The 15,382-nt window shown below is 48.5% G+C and overlaps 1 protein-coding gene across 4 annotated transcripts in view; it reads left to right on the top strand.

Moving 5' to 3' along the window:
* The window catches only part of LOC149347442 (uncharacterized), a 197,452-nt gene that overhangs the window by 93,581 nt on the left and 88,489 nt on the right, over positions 1 to 15,382 (top strand). The window lies entirely within an intron of this gene.

Here is a 15,382-nt window from a genome sequence, read left to right as displayed (position 1 = left end):
AGGGCGCATTTAATGGCTTCCTACATGGGACTGTTTCTACACGTGCACCATGTGTCATGATTTGGGTGTCTCAAAGCATTCCACTAGCATAGCCAATGCATTCAGTTCCCGTCGTTCTTATCTGGGTTAGCATGCTGCGATCCCTCTTTACTCAAGTACGTATCGCATGTTTAATCCAGAGCAACAGTCATGCGTTTTCTTTCGCAGGTGGCCGCCGATTATTATTCTCTAATCTATGCCGCTCTAGTTCTGACTTGTCATGAGCAGTGTCTGAATGTTCGCTCAATGGCGTCTCTGTATTCATGAAGAAATACAGCTTGCGTCCTACCTTCCTCTCTCAGCAAACTCCAGAATAAGCGGTTCCCGGAATGTCTCCAATAGCGCCGTCATGTGCTCCGCCCGGTCAACGCACAGGCTGCTAGCTGCCACACCGAGGTCTACAGTGTATGCCTTGTGAGTACGGCATTGGGCACATATTGCACCGAGTGCTACTTCGCCAATGTAAAGATCTCACAGAGAGCTTCAGTAGAGCATCTCTGCAGCGGAAAATGCTGGTTGGACGCCAAATAGCAACTCATATTTGAAAAGACAGATCCCGAAGCAGTGATTGGCGGAATGACCTAAGACTCTACTTCTGATTATTAAATTTTGCTCAGTGAAGCAGCAGTGTTCTGCTAAAAGTACTAAATGTGACAAACAGTCCAGAGAATTTTCAGCAATCTTTCGGAATATGGCAAAACAAACTAAGCTACAACCAATTTGAAAAGGCAGGATGGCTCATTATACAGCAGGCAGAATGGCTCATTGTACAGCAGTCTACACAGTTTGGGGGCTCTTCTTTATATACACTCATAGACAAAAGTTTGCGGGACATAAATTCACTGACTCACTAGCCAATCAGATGAGATTTTTCTAGCAATTAAGTGGTATATTTCAAGCAGATAGAATATGTATGCCTCCTTGCACTCCTGTTAGTTTCAATGAACTGCTGTGCTTAGCAACGCCGTAAAAAAATTTTGCACGGAATTCACGTGTGGAAAAGCTTCGCGCAAAACTGTACCCCCATGCCAGATCATTTCCGTTAATCAATGAGAACAGCTGCAATCATGGCCGCCGCACAAATAGTATGTGTATGCAATGCGGATGGTGTCATCTGCCTGTTGTCGGAGTCATGTGGTCAGCTGCATGTACACAAGTTGATTTGCACTGTGGGACATGCACATAGTAGAGAGGTTGATATGTCTGAAACTTGCCAATGCAAATTTAAAAGGGCGATAGCGGCTTCACAGCAAGAACAAGCTCTTGATTATTGTTTATTTTTTAATGGTTCAATGGCAGCAGTTTCAAAAGAGCACCGTTATTCAAGGCGTTCTGTTGGATTCAAGGTAGAGTCGGTAACGTATTTTTCAAGCATTTCACAGCGAATAAGTCAACACCAGGACACGACAAATCTTATGCCTTCTGAAAACCGGCGTGTACCCGGTTCCTCCCCTTTTTCAAAATAAAAGTGACGTAAAAGCCAATTTTAAAAATTCAGAGGTTAGTGCGCAGAATGTACAATGTCGAAGCTGTTCCTCTCAAGTGCTGTACAGGTTTCTTTTGGAAAATCTTCTTGTCTACAAATGCTGAAAACTAAGTGACCGCGATAGCATTAACGTGTGAGCATAAGATAGGGATTAGAAAATGTTGACTTGAGGTAGATAGCATAGCATTTATACTATTTGGTACAGTGCACAATTCATTCGTGTTTTTTTTTTTTTGCACACGCTTATCCGGAACAGCAAACCAAAATACGCCTGGTCGACGACTGAGTTAATGATCCCAGGTTACTTGACACGCATAGATGGTAAACACCGTGGCGCTAGCTACCTATAATCGCTTGTAGCACAGAAACTTGTCCATCTTTTTCTTTCTGACAAATAGGAAAATTTTTGCATTCAAGAAAACATAAATCATAGTTCGCCTCTTTGTGGTCCCCTTTCAGAATAGAGCATCTGTAACAAAACCTCACCGCCTAGCTTCTTTTATGAGACGTTTAATGGCAGATTAAAGTTACAACTCATTGTTTTACCCGCAAATGTATTGCTTAACCCTGCACAAGAAGGGTGATAAATTAGACGTCATAATGTACCCTGAAATTTATATTGTCGCAATATTCTCCAAACATTTAGAAAAACTTCTTACAAAGCAGTTGTCTTCCATTGCTTCAAAGCATCTACTTGCAAAAGCTTATTAAGGTTTTCAAAAAGATTTCGCAGCAGAACTTGCGCTTCTTGACTAAAAGAAATTTATCCGCAATAACTCTGATGGACATAATTACCGTTAGAAATATTTCTTAGCATTTTTTCTACAGTCTGTGTACTTTATAGCACACACTTCTCATAATTAGTGTATTTTCAGACTTTTCTCAACTTCGGATTTTATTAATTGCAATATATTGTTTAAAAAGCTTGACAAAGAAGGTGCAAGAATCCTTGCATTAGAATTCTTAGAAGTCCTACGTCACAAACACGCTGCGGTCTGTGTAAATAAATCAATTTAAACTGGATATATAGGTGATAGATATTCAGGTACCTTCAAGATAGCATTCAAGGTCTATTGCTCATCAAACTGTACATAAGAATCGTGGCCTACACACAAGAACCAATCCTCATCATGTATGCTGATCACGTCAGCATATTTATATCTTCTTCCTCTCCTGCTAAGTTGATTCAGCAAGCACGATTATTTCTGCGTAAGTTCAGCGCTTTGTCCGTGCAGAATTTCCTCAAAAATTTGCCAACAAAAAAAAGACATTTTTTTACACTAAACATACAAATATTCCAAACGGTCTCAGTGCAACATTTAACTTTGCATAGACTGAAATTGTTAATACTATTCAAACCTTGGTGTGTATTTTGGGTTCTACTATTGTATGGCAATCAAGTTAATTTCCTTGGACAAAGTGTTTGTCGCTCTGTGTGCCTGTTCAGCAGATTAGGTACCTTTCTTGCTTTAGTATAGCTTTTAATTTTGAATGCATTATTTCCTCTCACATACAATACTGCTGTTTGGTATGGGGCTCGACAACGGAATGCAATATTAACAAACTTCTATTATTGTAAAAAAAAATTATATTATTGAAGATCTACTATGTATAGCACACTGAACCTGTATTTGAAACATATAATCATCGTAAAATTCAGCAAATATATAATCAAAGAAAACCAATTTTATTCTAGTTCTCGAACACATTGCACGGCATCCACTCAAAATAACAAACAGTCAGCGCCTGTACGACTAACTCATCATACAGATGTGTGGGAAGTTGTCAAGTTCAAAACTAACTACGGTTTTCAAATGAATAATAGCCGATCCAAACTTCTAAATAATTTTTATAATAGAGGATTACAAATTCTCAAACTAACTCCGTCAGAATTCAAATTGCTCATGAAATGTTAGCCCTAGTTAACACTTTCCACCAGTTGCTTTAGATTTTCTATAGTCTTTCTTTGTTTCGATTTTTTGATACATATCTTTTTTTTGGGGTATTATACATTTTTGCTTCCATTCTAATGTGAGCTCATTATGATCTGTCACTCTGTGAAAGAGCTCCAAAATGTGTGTATATGCTTTCCACACCTCTTGCTTGTACAGGGGTCGAGGGCTACTCAGGCTACTTGCATGTAGCTATTACCTCAGCTTCCTCCATTTGTGAGAATGCGAAATGAAGCAAAAAAATGATTCATTTCTTCTAGATTATTATAACTGACTGGCTACGGTCAATGTTCAATGAGAGGAAATGTACATGTGCATTTATCCTCTCCCCTCCTGGCTTGGAAGAACGAAGCTTTCGATGAATCCTTGTAAGAGTTGCAGTGTGGGAGGGGGTTACTTCGCGCCGGTGGAAATCCACCTAGCGTTTATCTTGAAAATATCTGATGCAGCTACGTTCATCCAGCCTGAAAGAGCTGCTGAGGCACCATAAATTCCGCATGTTCTCGTGGACCTATTTACGATGGGTTTGTACCGGTCATTAGCAGCAAGGAAAAGAGCAGGCGATGCAGACAAGCCGAGTCATGTCCCGTCAACGATCATGATAGCGCGAAGTGCCCCGGCCCTCACTGGTTTGTTTATGCCAATGCAACCAACAGATAGCCTGAATCTCCTGACCAGGCAAGCCAGTTATATTTTCTACGAATTTGCAAACCCCTATAAATACGTCATTGACATTGATGTCTAGGAGTGAAGCGCACCACAATGTCCAACCTCTATCACGAAACTATGCAATATTAGCATACGCGCTGTTATCCTCCAAGTCAGCGAGATTTCAACTGGCGTAGTTTGCAACGTCGACATCCCGATCTATCACAGCGACTTGTCCATGTTTCGACGGCCATCAACAGCATTTCAATAATTCATGATCAGCACAGCAGAAGGTCTAAATGCATCAAGCGGACCATCAAGGGTGACTGTATACTGAAATACGTGAAGGTTAGGCACTTTTGGCACCCAGTTCGACCTTTCCTAGATATACCACTGCAGTGCAAAAACTGCATGTGGACCGATCACGTCAGCGGCGTCTGCAACAACTCCAAGTTGTGCCTCAGATGCTCGGAAATACAAAGCGGCGACATTTGTTGCGCAACTGCATTGAAGTGCGCAACTGCCATTGCCTTCAATACCCTTCCTCCAACATTGAGAGTCCGAGTGTGTTTTACACATTCACCATTCTCTAGTATGTTAGGTGTTACGAATGTACGAAGTACGGATCAGCGCTGTCGTCTTACCTAAAACTGTGAGAAGGGGCGCACGACTTGGGGCTGCGTCTTGCAACAGGCGTGTACAGAGCATCACCCATAAGTCGCTTTTATGTTGAAACCAATCAGCCTCGCCGTGAATACAGAAGACCTATGCCGACATGGCGTATGCCCTTAGAATCAGTACAATTCCAGAGCACTTCTGCTACCCATAGTCAGCCATGCGCATCCATTAAGGCCATTACTAATGTGATTTGAGTTTCTGATTTGATACCTTGAAATCGTGTACCAGGGACTACCACTACCAGGGACGCCGTACAAGCTCAAACCACTTCCACTATCATGCAACCTCCCCGCAGTGTGCGATCATCCCCCACACGCTTTCGTAAGAAGCGAACTCCACAAGCGCACATCATACAAGAGTACCTTGCCCATCAAGAAAACAGAGGACCCGGCCAAGCAAGCCATCGCCGCAGGCCGGGCTGCCAGCGTCATGAGCCTCCGGGAAATAAACGTTTGAGTGCAGTGGGGCCGTGCGGGGGCCCAAGGACCTACGTGTCCCAAACTCCCCTCCCTCCAAATAAAGTTTTCACCACCACCAAGAAAAGTTTGAGATTTACACTGAACTCTGCACAAACGAAGCACAGTTGCACTAGACAAGAATACTTACCCGGAAGGAAAAAATGGCCCTGACTCAGCTCGGCTGAGCCAGGTTACACGGAATGAAAGGCAACCAAACCAATGGCCGTTGTCGACGCGGAGGCGTGGGCAGCATCCGCCGCCCTTTTCCGCTTGAGATACTCTGTCATACTGCCGCCTCAACTGTGGTTGCGATGCGCGCGAGCTCTCCTTTTCAATCCGACGTGTTATCAGGCATGCGACACAGCTGGCGAAGGGAGCGGAGGCGAGCGCAACGACGAGGCGCGCGGTGTGACCTCATGCCAGATGGCGCTCCGAGCGAGGAGCGTCCGATAGCTGCGGCAGTTGCTAGGCAACGGCTCAAGGTTGGTCTCTGTGCTTCCTCGGAGCACCGCCAAAGCGAAATCGCAAGTTCGTAGCCAATGTAGCTTTCGCTACGAAAGGCTGTGCTCATGGGGCGATGGTACATAACCTTATTACTTACGGTAGAATCGAGGCGAGTTTCAAGGTAATACGAGGGTCTTTACAACACCCATCACAATACATTTCTAGAATAAACACCGCTTGATGGGAAACAATTGCTTCATGCGGAGAGCCAGTGCTTTATGGCTGAATTGGAGGAGAAAAAGCGCGATGTCGAACTTGTCTTTCTTCTCACTGAGCAAAAATGACAAGGGTGCACTCAAGTTTTCTTATGTGTAGTAATGCGAAAAAATTTCTCTTACTGCTGCCGATCCTGTTGCTGCGTGTTCGTTATTTCACGCCTTTGCAGTTTCGAACTCGTGTTTTCGCTCGAACTTCGGTTCTCTCTCATACGAGGACGTTGGTCCCGTTGCTAGATTGTCTAGCAAGCACACCATAGTACTAAACATTTAATGAATTAATACTTTATTAATTGATCAGCATTTAGGTTGAATTGCCATTGAATAAGTAGTTTACTAATTGGGATGATTAATTCATTGATAATTTAATTAACCTATTTATTAACAATTTCGATGACAACTGAATTTAATGCAACTGAATTCTTTATTTATATAAATAAGTAACCAATTCACAGGCTCTATTAAATTACCGCTTGATTTGTTAAGTAACTTATTAACTCAGGTAATCAGTTACTTCACCAAACTAATTATTTACTGTCATCTTAGTGACCTAATAATTGATCCGTTGTAATTAAATATTTAATAAACAACCTATCTTATTAATTAATCCGGTAATGAATGATTGACAGTTCGTGCGGACCCGCTCTGATGGCACACACTGCCGACACGCACTAATTACAGGTCCTTACACGCCACTTTCTTCTTTTACATTTTTTGCGATTGGGGACAAGGAACATTACCTTGATAGCGAGAGAACCAGGAGGATACGGCTTCATTGTCAGCATTATTGGAAAGCATTTCTTCCCGATGTGGTTTGTCAGGCGTTCAAGTGAAGTTGAAACAAAGAGAGCTGCGAGAAAACAGGCCAGCGTTTCTTCCCACCTGACATGACGTCGCCAACAGCCCAGCAAAGCTCACAGTTTTCACAACGGGTTTTCTATTGTGCACTGTCAGGTGATGGCGGCAAAAAGCACAAATTGAAATTTTAACGCAAGTAAAGGTCAGACGGAAATGCCGGCAGAATTAAAAAAATATTTGACCAAGGCAAAAAAATCTTGTCTGTTTTGTGCATTAAAACTTATCCTTAAAATACGTTTTAAAAGCTGTACAATTTTACTGAATTTCACCTAAAACCTCGGGCATGATTAGTAATTGCAAATATATTAGGTATTAAGAGTCTATTGTTCCCTTTATCGGCAGCAATTTTTTTCCTTTACTTCATCTTGTGCTTGTTCTAAGCAGCCTACATTAGACCGTTTTGATTTCGTCACTGTTTCTGCGAAAACAACTGCAAAGTGAAACTTCTGTTTGTGATGAGTATTGTGTAATAGAAAGAATGTATGCGATAGACGTGTTTCAGTTTAGTCAGTAACGTCACGCTGGCAGAAACAGAGGCGTAAACCATGTTATAAAGTGATGTCCACGACTGGTCAAAGCATGGCGCTTAATGTATGTAGTCATATTATTGGTCGTAGAAAGCACTTCACTTAAGATGAGTATAGAAACGTGATGGCTTCACGGCTGAAAAGCGGAATAAGAAACAATAAAAGAAGCTAGCAAGTACTAACGACGGCAATATTAATTAGCCACAGCGCTTTTAGCGAGTTATAGCTGCGAGAGCGCAACAAAGGTGTGGGGTATCCTACTTACTGTTTCTCATCAATTGCACAGTTCCTGAGGAATAGAGCAACCAGCTCTGCCAAGAATTTTGTTCAGCACACAGGATTGGCGCTCAGTAAGGCACCAAAAAAAAGTTTGCCGCTTTGCTGAGAGAACAAGAATAAATTCATTGAGTTACAATGAACTACAAAAAATATTTCTCGCAGTTTATTTTTGCTAAAGAAAAAATATTGAACGAAGGCATTCTTTTGCAGGTGAACACCAGCACCACGCTCCTCAAAGCGCTATTGAAAGCGCGTTTCCTTTCCTTTCGAAATTTGCGCACAGATCGAGTAGGACGACGTGCAGTGATCAGTGCGAGAGTGTGTTGCAGTTTAATAGGAGGCGTGATGGGCTGCGGCAGTAGCGTAGTTATCTCGTGCAGTGGCCAGGGAAGCTGATCTGTTCGCGTCGCTGCGGGATCACAACCAAGTAGCGGCAATATTTATTTTGTTTCTCCAGGTTGGCCATGGCCACCCTCATTCAACGCCTCGTTATTTCCAGTCATTTCCCGCAACAAGTGACAAACGGGAGAGGTTGCACTAGACACCGGCATTTTCCGTGTGAAATTTCGCATGGAAAAACGTGCACTGATGACAAATGAAAACGCAACCTTTGTGGACAGTTAAATGCTCATGCAAAGCAAGCGCCATTATGACGGCTGTTCATGAGTGAACTCCTCAATATCCCAAAATTCAACAACCACTCTACCTGTCCACCACAAGTGGAAGCTGATTTCAGTGCATATCGATGCCACCAGTGGATATGAACGGCATGAATTACACATCGCTATCTACCTAACTATCATGCGCCGTTAACTCCCGTCCGATGCGCTGCAGTTGCGTAACGAATAGTTCGTGTAAAGGAGTGTTTAGAGACAACACTGCTAATGCATGAATGGCAAACAAAATACGCCACGGCATGTATGATTTCCTACAGTGAAGTACTGCACGTTTCGCAGTGATTAAACCGCTACAATAATGGTTGTGTGTAACAGTAAGTGAACGAGTCAAAACCATACTGTACTACACTTAGGGATTCTGGGAAGGAGATCGGGAACAGCAGCCATTATATGACACTGGCTGTCACTAAATTTCTGAGCTTCGGACTGATAGAGGTGGTTTCTACTAAATATTGCCACATTCCTGGGTACTCTCGTGGCGCCGTCTCCCGGCCGAACTGCCTTCCCCGCTATTCTGGCTAGCCTTAGCCATGGTGGCGGGCAGGGCTGCTTCTTCGTCCTCTCTTCTGTGTGGTCCCCTCGGGAGTCCGCTGCTACCTGGCGCTGCACAGTAAAACGTGTCCTGGCCGTCCCGACTGCCTAGCCGTGACATATTTGGTGGAGCCGGCGGGGTAACGTCCTATGTACACTGACTCTGAAGACGCCTTTGAAGCCAGTTCTCAGGGCATAGACACAACCCTCGTGCACAAAGCGAGCCGCCGCCTGCTAGGCCTACAGCCAGAGTTTCGCGGCCTGACAAAACTGCCAAGGAAGATGACAACAACCACTGGCAGCCAGACCACTCAACGTTTTAAAGCTGACGCTCCGTTCGTGCTCCACGCGCCCCGGTCACCGCCGACGTTCCACGGAGACAGGTTTGAAGACGTTGAAGATTGGTTGGCCAGTTTCGACCGTGTGGCAGCCTTCAACCAGTGGGACTGTGAGCGCAAGTGGAGGAATGTCTACTTCGCGCTAGAAGACTCGGCAAAGATCTGGTTCGAGAACCACGAGACCTCTTTTGCCACCTGGGAGGTTTTTCGGCGTGAGTTGCTGGCGACATTCGGCAACAGTGAAAGAAAAGAGAAGGCTGAAGTCGCTCTGCACTCCAGGTCGCAGCAGCCAAATGAGAGCGTCACCATGTTCGTTGAGGACATGATGCGTCTCTTCAACCGAGCCGACCCTGCTATGCCCGAGGCCAAGAAAGTGCGCCACCTAATGCGCGGCGTAAAGGAGCAGCTCTTTGCCTGACTGGTCCGTGACCCGCCAAGAACAGTGGCCGACTTCACAAGGGAGGCAACGAGTATCGAGCGGTCTCTGCAGGAACGAGGTGCGCACTACGGACGTCAGGCTACCGTAGCAGCCGCTTCCTAGTACACGCCTACGTCGCTGCCCGCCGAGGAGCTTCGGGAGCTTGTAAGAAGCCTCGTTCGCGAGGAACTAGCGAAACTTCGCCTTGAAGTTCCACAGGCTAGTGTCGCTTCCGTAACGGACGTGGTCCGTGACGAAATCCGACGAGCTGTGCAGCCGCCTCCCGCTCCACACCCGGCGCCCTCCGTTATGACGTACAGCGAAGCACTACGAAGTCCTAGGCCAGCGATGCAAGCCTTTTCCCCCGTCGTTCCCGTGCCAGTACCATCCCTGCCAGTACCTGCCATGCCAGTACCACCCATGCCGCAGGAGTTCAGGCCCCCCATGAGCAAAGCGCACGTGTGGCGTACGCCAAATAATCGGCCGCTCTGTTACCACTGCGGGGAGCCCGGCCACATCCTCCGTCACTGCCCCTACCGCAGAATGGGTTTAAGGGGGTTTTCACCTGGCGCACCTCGACCACGCTACGGTGAAAGACCACGGGTATCTAGCTGTACCTGGCCGATAACGTGCAGTCCTCGACCCCGCAGCGACGCCAGTCCCGATCGCCATCCCCAAGGCGGTTCTCTTCGCCCGGCCGCCCGTCGTCCTCTGGCCAGTTCAGAGGCGCATCCCCACATCGGGAAAACTGAAGACGGCGTCCTCCGGGGGTAGGGCCGCCGCTACTGGAACCTGTCAAGAGCCTCCACCCGAACATTCGCCGCGACACTCCGATCAACGACGACGTGACCCGACGACATCAACGACGCGCTGCGACCGACTCGTTTCCGCCGAATTTCCGGTATCCGCCGACAACCATGACGTTACCGCATTCGTGGATACCGGCGCCGATTTTTCTGTAATGAGCAGTCGGTTAGCCACAGCCCTGAGGAAGGTTCTAACTCCTTGGTCCGGGCCGCAGATCCGGACAGCTGGTGGCCATGTCGTAACTCCGATTGGTGTCTGCACTTCGCGAATCCAGATCCGCGGTGTTACTTTCCCTGGTTGCTTTGCTGTGTTACCCGAGTGCTCAAGGACCTCATACTCGGTTTGGATTTCCTTCAGGAGTACGGTGCCGTCATCAATCTTCAGGAGCTAATCGTGTCGTTTTCCACCCAAGGCCCTGTCGACGACGATACCGTGCCACGCAGGGCTAAGTTGTGCGTCTGTGATGACCAGGTGTTGATCCCGTCAAGAGCCAGCATGTTTGTTACCGTAGAGTGCGATAACAGCCCCAGCACTCGTGGCATCGCTGAAACCAACATCTCGCTGCTCCTGGGTCGGCAAGTGTGCGTAGCTCGCGGAATTATTGAATTGAACAGTGGGCGAACCGAACTTTTGGTGACCAATTTTGGTTCTGAACCTCAGTGTTTGCCTGGCAAAACAGCTATTGCGTATTTCGAAGAACTTTGTGAATTCGCGGGACAGCACGCGTTGTCCGAAATGCCGGCATCAGTGGAGGCACCGACCACTCCCATAAAGACCGACGTGAACCCGAACCTCCCGTGTCATCAGAAACGCTGCCTGGAGGGCATTATCGAATCTTTCCGCGACTGTTTTGCCTCGACCTCCAAGGTCGGGCAGACTCCGATCACAAAGCACCGCATTATTGTTGACGCAAACCAGCGACCGTTATGCCAGCCGCCTTATCGGGTCTCTTCGAAGGAACGTGACGCCATTCGCCGGCAAGTTCAAGAAATGCTCCAGGACGACGTGATACAGCCGTCGACGAGCCCGTGGGCATCGCCTGTTGTTCTTGTGGCGAAGAAGGATGGGACCCTACGGTTCTGTGTTGATTACAGGCGTCTAAACAAAGTCACCAAAAAGGACGTTTATCCTCTGCCACAGATTGATGACTCCCTGGACCGGCTACGCCACGACACGTACTTCTCGTCGCTAGATTTACGTAGTGGCTATTGGCAAATCGAGGTGGACGAGCGCGACCGGGAAAAGAACGCCTTTATTACACCGGATGGTCTGTACGAATTCCGGGTGTTCCCTTTCGGACTGTGCTCGGCTCCTGCCACCTTCCAGCGGATGATGGACACAGTGCTTGCCGACCTAAAATGGCAGTCCTGCCTCGAGTACCTGGATGACGTTGTGATCTTCTCCACCACGTTCGAAGAGCACTTGAGGCGCTTACGTGCTGTGTTCGCCGCCATTCGTTCGGCTGGTCTTTCCCTGAAGCCCGAAAAGTGTCACTTCGCTTTCCAGGAGTTGAAGTTTCTGGGCCACATCGTGAGCGCTAAGGGAGTTAGCCCTCATCCCGATAAGACAACCGCTGTCGCTGCTTTTCCCACGCCAACCGATAAGCGAAGTGTGCGCCGCTTTCTGGGTCTCTGCGCCTATTATCGGCGTTTTGTGCGGAACTTCTCCCAGATCGCTGAGCCCCTCATCCGCCTCACGAAAGATGCCGAACCGTTCTCCTGGGGCCAGGAGCAACAACAGGCCTTCGAAGACCTCCGGACTCGTCTGCAAAGTACCTTGGCCACTTCGACGAGTCAGCCAACACTGAACTGCACACAGACGCCAGCAACATCGGCCTCGGTGCGGTCCTTGTGCAGTGGCAGGATGGTCTCGAACGCGTAATCGCATATGCCAGCCGCACCTTGTCACGCTCGGAGGCGAACTATTCCACCACTGAAAAAGAATGCCTGGCAATTGTGTGGGAAGTGACCAAATTTCGCCCGTACTTATACGGCCGCCCTTTTAGAGTCGTCAGTGATCAACATTCGCTGTGTTGGCTGGCGAACCTCAAAGATCCCTCGGGACGGCTTGCACGCTGGAGCCTTCGCCTTCAAGAGTTCGACGTCACCATCGTTTAGAAGTCCGGCAGGAAGCACAGTGATGCCGACTGTCTGTCTCGTGCTCCTGTTGAGGACAACCGAGCTGATCCCGGCACCGCTTTTGTTTTTCTCGGCGCCATCTCCACGTCCGTCCTCACTCAACACCAAAGAGACGACAGTGAACTACGGCCTCTCATTGAGTATCTTGAAGGAAGCGCTGAGTCTCCACCGCGAATCTTCTCTCGTGGACTGTCGTCGTTCTGTTTGCGCGATGGCGTTTTGTATAAGAAAAACTACCACCCGACGCAAGCTCTCTATCTGCTCGTCGTACCGGCGGCCTTGCGCGACGAAGTCCTGCAGGCGTGCCATGATGACCCATTTTCTGGTCACCTGGGTTTTTCCCGCACTTTGGCGCGGATACGCCAAAAGTACTACTGGCCCAGGGTTGCCGCAGTTGTACAGCGTTAAGCCAGAACTTGCCGCGAGTGCCAACGTCGCAAGACACCAGCGACTAAACCAGCCGGACTACTGCAGCCTATTGATCCACCACACGTTCCTTTCTACCAAGTCCGCATGGATTTACTCGGCCCCTTTCCGGAGTCTTCCCTGGGTAACCGGTACATTGTGGTCGCCACCGACTACCTCAGTCGACACTGTGAGACGAAAGCTCTTCCCCGTGGAACAGCTGCGGAAATTGCAGCCTTCTTCATGCACAACATCGTGCTTCGTCATGGCGCACCCACGGTCGTTATAACTGACAGAGGGACTGCCTTTACCTCGGCGCTGACAGAGGAGAGGAGGAGGAGGAGGAGAAAAGCATTCATTTGGTAATGTACAGAGAGGTGCTCGGGGAGAGGCCCCTAGTGGGTCTCACCCCTTACAATACTAGTCGGAGTCCCTCATTCCGGGATCCCGTTGGTCGAGACCGCTACACAAGTCCGCCGAACCAGGGCCTGCTCCTGGCAGCTGAGTAGGGCCGCCTCCCAGTCCTCTCGGGTAGGGGAAGGGGTGATTGGGGGGAGAGAAGGATTTTTTCTGCATGCCCAAACCATGTGGAAGGTGTCGGCCACCTCCCCACAGAATGAGCAGCGGCCGTCAAAAGAAGGATTAAAGTGCTTGAGAACCGCCGGGCACAGCAGGGTGTTTGTAAAGAGCCTGAGGAGAATTCGTTCGCCAGCTTTACCCAGTCCTTTCATAGGAACTGGGTATCGCCGGTGTTCGGCACGATAGTGCTCAGTAATTTCTTTAAAAGAAAGGAGAGGGCTGTGATCTGGGTTAAGCTCCTGCCAAGGGACGCCTGGTGCCCGGTGAGTGAGTGCGCGGGCTGCCTCATGGGCGGCTTCGTTACCTGGCATGCCTTGGTGGCCGGGGACCCATATGATTGAGCGATGAGTTCGATCGCCGTCGCGAGTACTGCGGTGCAAAATTTGGTGAGCGAGTGGAGTGATCCAACCGAACTCAAAGTTACGACAGGCTCCTCGAGAGTCTGTGAGGATGAATTTAGAGTCGGGATGGGAGGCTGCGAGGGCGATCGCCACCTCCTCCGCATGCGTTGAGTTGGGCGCTCTGAACGAGAGGCCGTCCACCTGTTTTCCCTCGTGTATGACTGCAGCCGTGTACCATTCCCCCCTGGAGCGGTAGGGGCCCGCCTGCAATGTCGACGTAGAAGACGTGTTTCTTTGAGCCATAGTGGCGGTGCAGGGCATTCGCCCGCGCCTGGCGCCGGCCATTATGGTCCTCCTTGTTCATCTTAGTCGGAAGGGGTCGAACGTAGAGGGCGCTTCTCCACAGTTCTGGCACTCGAACCCGTTCCATGGTATGGTGATCATGTCTGATATGTAACCGGTCCAAGAGGCGGCGACCGGACACGGTCTGGGCGAGACGCGTGTATTGGTTAACGAGATGCGCCTCGCGGAGTTCTCGATAGGTGTTCACCACCCCCAACGCGAGAAGTCGCGCGTTGGAAGTGGATATCGGGAGGTCGAGGGCTCTCTTGAAAATTTTGCGGAGTACAATCTCCAAGTGATCGTCATGTTTCCGTAAGCGGAGGTAAGGAGTCGAGTACAGTACTCGACTTGTTACGAAGGCATGCGCGAGCCGCATCGCATCCTTACTTCGCAACCCTCCTCGCTTGTTGGAAACGCGGCGAACCATTCGGCCCACCTGGTCGCCGACTTTGCGGAGTTTGGCAAGAGTTGTGTCTGCCTTACGATGTTGATTAATGAAGAGACCGAGTATTCGTAGCTCCTTCGCTTCACGGATGGGGCCGCTTGCGAGAGAAAGCTGGACGGAGATTTTGCATTTCGAAGAAGATCGAATATGCACAAATTCAGACTTGGACGGGGAGCACTGGAGGCCGCAGTACGTGGCATAGTGGTCAACTATGCACGCCGCTGCTTGCAGGCATTCCTCCATCTCTCCTATATTTCCCGTAGTGGCCCAGATGGTGATATCATCGGCGTACAGCGCATGCTGAACACCGCCGACAGCCGCCAGCTGTGCCGGGAGATACATCATAGCAATGTTAAAGAGAAGCGGGGACAACACAGCGCCTTGTGGTGTGCCCCGCGTTCCCATCTCAAACGGGCCGTACTCGGTCTCTTGTATACGTATATAGGCCAAGCGGTCTGTTAAGAAATCTTTGATGTAATTGAATGTACGAGGACCACAGTTAATCTCGCTAAGGTGTTTTAGTATGACGCCGTGTTTAACATTGTCAAACGCACCCTTGAGATCGAGTGCTAGGACTATTTTGTCGTAGTATGGGTGTTCTATGGGTTCGAGAACCTCGTGATGAAGCTGTAAACGGATGTCTTGTGCGGACTTACTGGGTCGGAAACTGAACATGGTGTCGGCAAACGAGTTCTTGCTCTCGAGATATTCTGAGAG

Source organism: Amblyomma mixtum, chromosome 4, assembly GCF_055824585.1.
Source record: "Amblyomma mixtum isolate Tamu chromosome 4, ASM5582458v1, whole genome shotgun sequence".
NCBI lineage: Eukaryota > Metazoa > Arthropoda > Arachnida > Ixodida > Ixodidae > Amblyomma > Amblyomma mixtum.
Note: the sequence above shows the minus strand (reverse complement) of the source record. Positions and strands in the feature narration are given on the sequence as shown.